Here is an 8,696-nt window from a genome sequence, read left to right on the forward strand (position 1 = left end):
TGAATGGATCAAGATGTGGTCTGTATATACAGCGGAATATTCCTCAGCCTTCAGAGAGGATGACTACCCACCATTTACGTTGATGTGGATGGACCTGGATGGTATTCTGCTGAGTGAAATAAGTCAGTCAGAGAAGGACAATCATCACATGGTCTCACTCATATGTGGAATATAGGAAATAGTGAAAGGGACCATAAGGGAAAGGTGGGAAAAATTAAAGAGGGAGACAAACCATGAGAGACTCCTAACCCTGGGAAACAAAGGGCTGCGGACGGGGAGGTGGGTGGGAGGATGGGGTGACTGGGTGACGGGCACTGAGGAGGGCACGTGATGGGATGAGCACTGGGGGTTATACTATATGTTGGCAAATTGAATTTAAATAAAATATGTTTTAAAAAACAGAGAAATGACATGGTGTAATGAAAAATACTAGTATTTCTCATTTTAAGTTGACCATTCAGTAACTGGGCAGCTGTTCTCTGTTTCAAGTTTTCTTTGCTAGAAAATGAGGAACTTGCTAACGCTTAACAATAGGTTTGTCTTATGGACAAAAAGGTTTGCTACCAAATTTTATTTTTATATATAAAAGTGTATGAAAAAGATATGCCCCTTCCCTCCCCATATTCCCATGAGTCGTGGCTATGTGCTTACCCTCTGGCCAATGGAATATAAACAGAAACCCGAAAACAAAATCAAACAACACTCTTCTCCCTTCTGTTTTGTCCCTTCCTTCATCCTGCTGCAACCCCAGGCCCATCTTGCAGCACGAGGATAGAGGCCACACCTAGGCATGCAGAGCAGGGAATTTGGAGAAGCCTGGGTCGTGAGGATGTCACGGAGTCACGTTGCTCTACCAGCCAAGACTACCCAAGAAAAAGAATTCAACTTGCCTTAAATCACTCGTATGTGCCTCTGTTGCTCACCACCAAGCCAAAACCTTACTCATATACCATCACTATTCATTTCTTTGTCCTTTCCTTCCTCTAGACTCTGAGCTCCTTGAAGGAAGGCACTGTACCTTACCCATGTTTGAATTCCTAGCACCTAGCACAATGATTGACTTACGGTGGAATGTTCCATAAACGGTTATTAAATGAATGCGTGAAAAAGCAAGTGAGTTATTACTTGCAGCGGCAGCTACGTCTCTTGAAGTTTGTTCAGGAAAGTTAAGGCCCTCTGTCCTTCAATTAAATTTCCCAAATGAAGAAGTTACGTGGAGCAAATAGAAGAAAACATGCACATAATATGAGGAAAAAATAAGCCTTTTCTTTCTTTCTTTTTTTTTTTTTTAAAGCAAACCAACATTTACTTGGGCAATTAGGATTGCAATTCAGAAGACACAGATTCAAATAGAATTCTGAATTAGATGCCCTAAAATTTTTTTGTTCTTGTAAGCCATTAGGATTTTTGGAATTGTTATGGCAGCAAAACATAGGCAAAGCTGGCTGATATTGTGGGCTTCATATTTGGGAAAATATGAGAACAGAAAAAGCTGAGTAAGAATTTGCTTTTCTGGAGGAAGCTAGTGGCTTGGGACATTGCAGGCAAAGAGAAGATGCCCCCCACCCCTTGAAGGATACTTTTTCTTAGCACATTGAATTCTATGATATTTAAAGAACATGGCACTGTGGGAAATAGAAAGTGGGCAAGAAAAAAATCATTATCCTCATTGAGCATTAAAAAAAAGAAATATAAATAATTTTAATATATTATACACACCATAAAATACCTGAATGCAGAGGAGGGAAATCACAGCGGGTTGAAGGCATAAGACGTTTTGGAGAGAAAGTAGTACTGGCACTGGGCCATTCAGAAAGGAGGGCATGGAGGGGCGCCTGGGTGGCTCAGATGGTTAAGCGTCGGCCTTTGGCTCGGGTCATGATCTCAGAGTCCTGGGGTCGAGCCCCACGTCAGGCTCCCAGCTCAGCAGGGAGTCTGCTTCTCCCTCTCCCTGTGCCTCATCCCTGCTTGTGCTTTCTCTGTTTGTCTATCTGTTTCTCTCAAAATGAAGAAAATCTTAAAAAAAAAAAAAAAAAGGAAGGCATGGCATGGTATTGATACACTTTTCACTGTTTGAACATAAACCACAGGGTGTAGAGAACCTCAGGTTGCGCATTTTGGTGAGAGGGTGGCATGCACCCCAGGAAGGACTAGCTGAGGAAAACCCTAAGAACAGAAGACCAAAGAAAAAAGGTACTTGCATATCATCAAGTTAAGAAATGTAGGTTTAATCCTAGCAGCAAGGGACCTGCATTAAACCACGCTGGTGTCTGCTTTAAAACAACTTTACAGGGGGGATCCCTGGGTAGCTCAGTGGTTTAGTGCCACCTTCAGCCCAGGGCCTGATCCTGGAGACCTGGGATTGAGTCCCACGTCCGGCTCCCTGCATGGAGCCTGCTTCTCCCCTCTGTCTGTGTCTCTGCCTCTCTCTCTCTCTCTCTCTCTCTGTGTCTCTCATAAATAAATAAATAAATAAAATCTTAAAAAAAAAAAGACTATGCTTTAAAAAAATAAAATAAAACAACTTTGCATACCTTTAATATCAAGGACGTGATTCCAGGGGCACCTGGGTGGCTTTGTCATGTGGGCATCTGGCTCTTGGTGTCAGCTCAGGTCATGACCTCAGGGTCACGGGGAGCGAGCCAGCATCAGCCTGAGTGCTCAGTGCAGAGTCTGCCTGGGACTCTCTTTCTCCCTCCTTTTCTGTCCCTCCCCCTGCTCAAAACCATCTCTAAAGCTGCAAAGTAAGTTGGGCAGGAGGAAAGTAGGAGCTGAAACGCAGCCTGAGCTCTGTGTGTCACCTGATGGGAGCTGGGCCCGTGCATGGGAAAGGGCTTCTTAGCACAAAATCTGAGCCTGTCCACCACACTAAGCATGAGAGGCTATATGTACCTGCAGGGCCTCCTTGTCTACGCACTCAAGGTACCGTATTTGTGGCAGAGTGCATACACTCGCCCCTCTCCAGGACCCCGGGGTCACGCCCGGCGTCCCTTGTGAAGGTTCTTGGATCTGCCTCCCTGAACTAGCAAATGCTTTACGTAGCCACCAGAGTTGCTCCACGGCTGTTTTGCAATTGACGGAACCAGAGGCTAGACCAGTGTCAAGGGGAGGATCATCTTGGTAATGTCACCAAGAAACTAGAGCAGAACCCCTGGCAGCCTCTCTCCTTTCATCCTGGGGCCGTTTTTTCCCACCTGTACACCATATCAAGCCATAATTCTTTGTCTACTGCAAGCATCAATCCCTTTTATACATTCATTAAAAATAATTTATTCATTTTTATAAAATGCTTTTAATTTTTTATTACTTAGTTAATAATAAACATGAATCACCAACAATGAGATAAATATTCTCAAGAAACAGCCAAGATAAAGATTCAGTGTTCAAGTACTTATATATTTTTAAATTATCCTATAAAAGCCCAAGATGTTTATTATTAATGAGCACACTCAGAAAGCTTGATAATGTATCAGAGGCCAAAAGCTCCCATTCTCCTAGATCCTAAAAGCAAGTGCCGGAGTAGAAATCACAGGAAGGCTTATTCCCTAGGCACTCTGCCTATCACAGTGTATGAAATTGCCAGCACAATAATATTCTGTTTTAAAGCTATAGATAAAAAGAGTGACATGCAATGTGACGTGTAATCCCCCCCGCCCCGCACCCCCCCCTGCATCTAGCATCTAGGGACTGATCTGATCAGCCTTTGCAGGGTTTCAAGAAATAAACATTATCATCTGACTTATAAAATGACTCCTTGTGTTCTAAATAAATTAATCTTGGTTATTCCCCTTAAGAACACATAGTGGTGTGCATCTGAACAAAGACAGGATTTGCTGAATTATTATCAATAGACATGGGCCAAAGAGCCATATCAGAGGAGGCGTGTTGCCTGCTTTGACCACTCTCAGCAGTTCATACTGCTTTACTCTGTAATGTCCCTGGTCTCTCAGGGCAGCCGGGTGGCTCAGTTGGTTCAGCGTCCTACTCTTGACTTCGGCTCAGATCATGATCTCAGGGTTGTGAGATCGAGCTGCACGTCAAGCTCCACGGTGGAGCTTGAGATTCTCTTCCTCTCCCTCTGCCCCACTCCTCCAATAGCCAGAGAGCCTGAACCATGCCCTGAATTAGCAAAGTCAGACACCACTCACTCTATTTGCAGCCAAGTGAGACAAATGAACTCTGTTCACTCAGATGGACCTCCAAGTATAGCTCCCCTTGCTCTACCCTTTCCCATAGATTGCTTTGCCCCCCTGAGATAGATTGCTTTGCCCCCCTGAGCAGGATAAGACCAGGCAACATGCAGCTGTAGTTCCAAAGTTCCAGTCCCCACAAGTAAATAACAATGTAAGAGACTCATCCGATGAGTCTCCCCAAACGGGAGCCACAGATCAGAAGAATGTCCTTTCACAGATGTCCACAGTGGTTATAGATTAACCTCCAAGGTCTACTGTAAGGCCAGTCCCATAGCTAAGGAAAGCACTTGGAAATTGTCCAAAATGCCACATGCATTTAAAAAAAATAGATTAAAAAAAAAGTGAATACACATGATCATCTTCAAAACAACAATATTAGACATTTAATTTCTAACCATTAAATTAAAACTGTTTGGTCAGAGGTACGGTCTAATGCTGTACAATCAGGTCCATGTACAAGGCAGAGAAGACATTAGCCATCAATGTTTAAAATTTTGCCATAGGCAAGTCGAGGACAGGGCCTCCAGAATTTCTAAACTCCCTAGTCAGGTTACTAACACCTATTACCTGCAGTTGTTTTTCAGCTAAAAACGTCCTCCAAGCTGGAGAAACTGGAAGACAGCTAAATCTGCTCAAGGTTTACCTGCTATGAGTCCTTATTCCTTACAAATATTATACTGAATGTGGTTGCTTTGCTAAGAGGCAGTGAAAGGACATTCCAGAACAACTGAGCCATAAAGACACCAACACAACAAATATTTGGTGTACACGACGTGGTCTGTCATGTACAAATTATCTTGTCCTCAAGAGACAGATAGCAAAACTGATAGAAAGGAATGCTAACTAACTACAGCAGGAAATGTAAATAAACTGCCTTAAAGGGAGATCAAGAGAAATCAAGTTGGGAAATGGTAGGTCTAGACACGAAACCGATTTAATATTAGCAATTAGTAAAACAGCATTTAATAATATTAACAAAAGCAATTTAATATCAAGAATTAGTATTGACAATTAAAACCTAGACATCCTCCTACTTCATAGTCTTTAAAATCGTGAACTCGACTCCTGGTATATATTAACCAATGGCTTTTCTCATTTGGATTTTGCCAAATTAAAAAAAAAAAAGACAATCTGAAGAATAAAACCATTCCCCTAAAGCCCTTTCTCCTGGAATTGCAACCCCACCTTTCAACTGGCTGCTCACACCCCTGGCCCCTTGAGCTCCATGACACCACCAAACCCAGCAGGTTTTATCTCCTGCACACCATATTTCATCCAACGTGGGAAGCCATTGATTATTGGATGTACCCTTGTCTTGTGTACCTCTAAGAAGAGAAATTTCACCAAATCTAAACCTTATCACAATTTCAGAGATGAAATATGACCTGTATGCACATACACATTTCAGAATTGGTGTAACACGGTATGTAGTGAATCTTAGCTCCTTTTGATCCCAGTGTCACCACCCTAGTCCAGACCCCCTTATATCTCACCTGGACACATCTACCCCTTTATTCTTGACCCCTCCAGTCCATTCTCCACTGCCAAAGTGACAATCTTTACAATACAAATCTGATCAGACAATGCAGATCTGATTATTCCTGGCTCCAAAATTTGCAATGGTTTCCCCACGCCCTCAGTACTGAGATCCAGCTCCTTCAGGGAGTCTGACGTTTATCATCTCTCCAGCCTCCTATCACCTCCAGCAGCTTCTCAGTAACTTCTCACCTCCAACTGTATCTGTCCCCTCTCAGTTCTTCAAACATCATGCTCTCACCCACCCCTCAACCTCTATACACTCTACTCCCTCAGGGAGCTCATGCTCCGTCTTTTCACCTGGCTAACTCCTGCCTTGTCCATCATGTCTGGAAGAACCTTCCTTGCCCGCTCTCCCCTCAGAACAAATCCCTTACCATATGCAGCTGTACTCTGCACGACCCCTGTACAGCCCTTTGGGTACCTGGAATGATTCACTAAATTATTAGCTTAATTATGTACCTTTTCAATGTTAAGGTCTAGGACAACAGGGATTCATTTTATTTTATTTTTTTTTAAAGATTGTATTTATTTGACAGCGCGCGCGTGTGAGAGAGCACGAGCAGGGGGAGCAGCAGAGGGAGAGGGAGAAGCAGGCTCCCTGCTCAGATGTGGGGCTCAATCCCAGGACCCTGGGATCATGACCTGAGCCCAAGGTAGAAGCTTAACTGACTGAGCCACCCAGGGGCCTCCAGGGATTGATTTTAATCAGAACTGATTACGCAGTGTCTGGCACAGAATTTGGTCCACATTTGTTGACTGACAAAACAAAAAGAATCTTAGATGATGGCTAATGCGGTTCTCTCAGGCATTGTTTGGCAGAAACTAGTTTTTGCTACAAAATGGTAATAGGTACCCTAAGGTAGAGGTTCTCAGACGGTGTCCTGGGCATACAGTAAGCATTTCATAAATGTTGGGCTCAATGTTACTGCTGGTTATAATGACAACCACAAAGGTGATGATAATGTAAGAAATAACTTGCTGTATCTATTCAAAAGGACTCGCCTTTTTTAAAAAAAAAAGATTTATTTATTTATTCAAGACAGAGAGACAGAGAGAGGCAGAGACACAGGCAGAGGGAGAAGCAGGCTCCATGCAGGGAGCCCCATGTGGGACTCGATCCTGCGACTCCAGGATCATACCCTGAGTCGAAGGCAGATGCTCAACCACTGAGCCACCCGGGTGTCCCAAGGACTCACTTTTTAAGATACTCCATGATGGAGCTCTTTGCAGTTCCTATCCAGACAAATGTCTAAGAGTGACCTCTCAGAGCTGTACTACTCATTGATTCTAAAAAATCCCAGGACGGAAAAACCATCCCAGGACCAGTTTAAAAGGGCCGACGATAAGCAACTGCCACTGAAACAGATGCTGACAATGAAGTATATTCTCTCTTCAGTTATAAGGGTAACAATTTACTATCTGCCAACGTAACAGAAGAACAATATTTGCTTTGTCTTTTAAATTCTAAACCATAAAAAGCATAGAACATAAGCTACTAGAAAGAAATTTCCTTTCTCATTTGCCAACTCAAATGATACCTGGCCATTTGCAACAGAACAGGTGTTCCCCAGGTAAACATTCCCTGGGCACACCGTGTAACTGTTTCACAGCAGACAGTCCCCAGCTGACCATAATGGTCCTAGCCCATTACTCGGAATTTGCAATGAATTTTCCCACAGACATTAAATTCTGAGACACGATCTTGGTAATTCATACCAATTGTACTGTGGTATGCTCTGACACGCTGTGGATTAACGGGCTTTATGTGCTATGATGCGATGGGAAACACCGTGGATTACATGGACTTTAGGAGTTCACTTTAGAACCTGGACACATTCTCTGATAGCAATTCTATGAGAAAGTAGTTTCCAGGGAACAGGAAGCCCAGAGGCAATGAAAACACAAGTCCCTCTTCCCTTTCTCCCTGTCTCATCCCTTTATCATCACCCCACTCGGCCACAACCCAGGGGGAGCAGCACCCTAGCCGTCCCCTGGGTGCCCTTTGCAACCTCAGTCCCCCACCCAGAGCCCAGGCAGCCACAATCTCCTTACCTTTCACCTCTCACACTTTACCAAAACATTTTTTTAAAGATTTTACTTATTTATTCATGAGAGACCCAGAGAGAGAGAGGCAGAGACACAGGCAGAGGGAGAAGCAGGCTCCATGCGGGGAGCCTGATGGGGACTCGATCCCGGAACCCCGGGGTCATGCCCTGAGCCGAAGGCAGACAGTCAACCACCGAGCACCCAGGCGCCCACCTAAACATTAATAAAACCACTCTTGATGCTCACCAGACCTTGGGAAACCTCACCCTGTTCACGGTCACCCCACCACCAGCGCCCTTTACTCAGCATCAGGCGGGGCTCCATCCTCTATGTTCCTCAACAGGAGGCTTGAAACCAGCTCTGAAAGGAAAACATGCTTCCCAAACCATCCGCTCCCTGTCCCCCCTCCGCAGATTTGCTCGGGCTGCTGTTCCCTTCCCTCCCAGGTCTCTCTCGCCCAGCCGCATTCCCAGGGAGTCTGTGCATTCCAGACCCCACCACATTTCTGACATCTCCCAGAACAGCCTACCTGGCCAGCTCCCCACCTGCACTCACCCCACTGTGCCTTGGATTTCTTTTCTCTTTCTTTCTTTCTTTCTTTCTTTCTTTCTTTCTTTCTTTCTTTCTTTCTTTCTTCTTTCTTTCTTTCTTTTCCAATTTTCTCAAATTTTTTAGAGAAGAGTAGGAGCGGAGGGAAAGGGAGAGAGAGAATCTTAAGCAGGCTCCACACCCAGCACAAAGCCGTACAGGGGGCGTGACCTCACAACCCAAGATCAGTGACCTGAGCGGAAATCAAGAACAGGAGGCTTAATGGACTGAGCCACCCGAGCACCCCCTGCCTGGGATTTCTAATACTTATTCCTTGTCTTTCCATCTTTCGCAGTTCCCTGAGGACAGACACAGCTTCTTTCTGGTGTC

The 8,696-nt window shown here is 44.4% G+C and overlaps 1 long non-coding RNA gene across 1 annotated transcript in view; it reads right to left on the reverse strand.

Annotated features, from left to right (window-relative positions):
• Nucleotides 1-8,471, reverse strand: part of LOC144316463 (uncharacterized) — a 30,333-nt gene extending 21,862 nt beyond the window's left edge. The window contains exon 1 of the long non-coding RNA XR_013382439.1: nt 8,334-8,471. This is a non-coding gene — a long non-coding RNA (uncharacterized LOC144316463). The remainder of the gene's footprint in view (nt 1-8,333) is intronic.
• Between the last annotated feature and the right edge of the window lie 225 nt (nt 8,472-8,696).

This window comes from Canis aureus, chromosome 6 (assembly GCF_053574225.1).
Source record: "Canis aureus isolate CA01 chromosome 6, VMU_Caureus_v.1.0, whole genome shotgun sequence".
Lineage (NCBI taxonomy): Eukaryota > Metazoa > Chordata > Mammalia > Carnivora > Canidae > Canis > Canis aureus.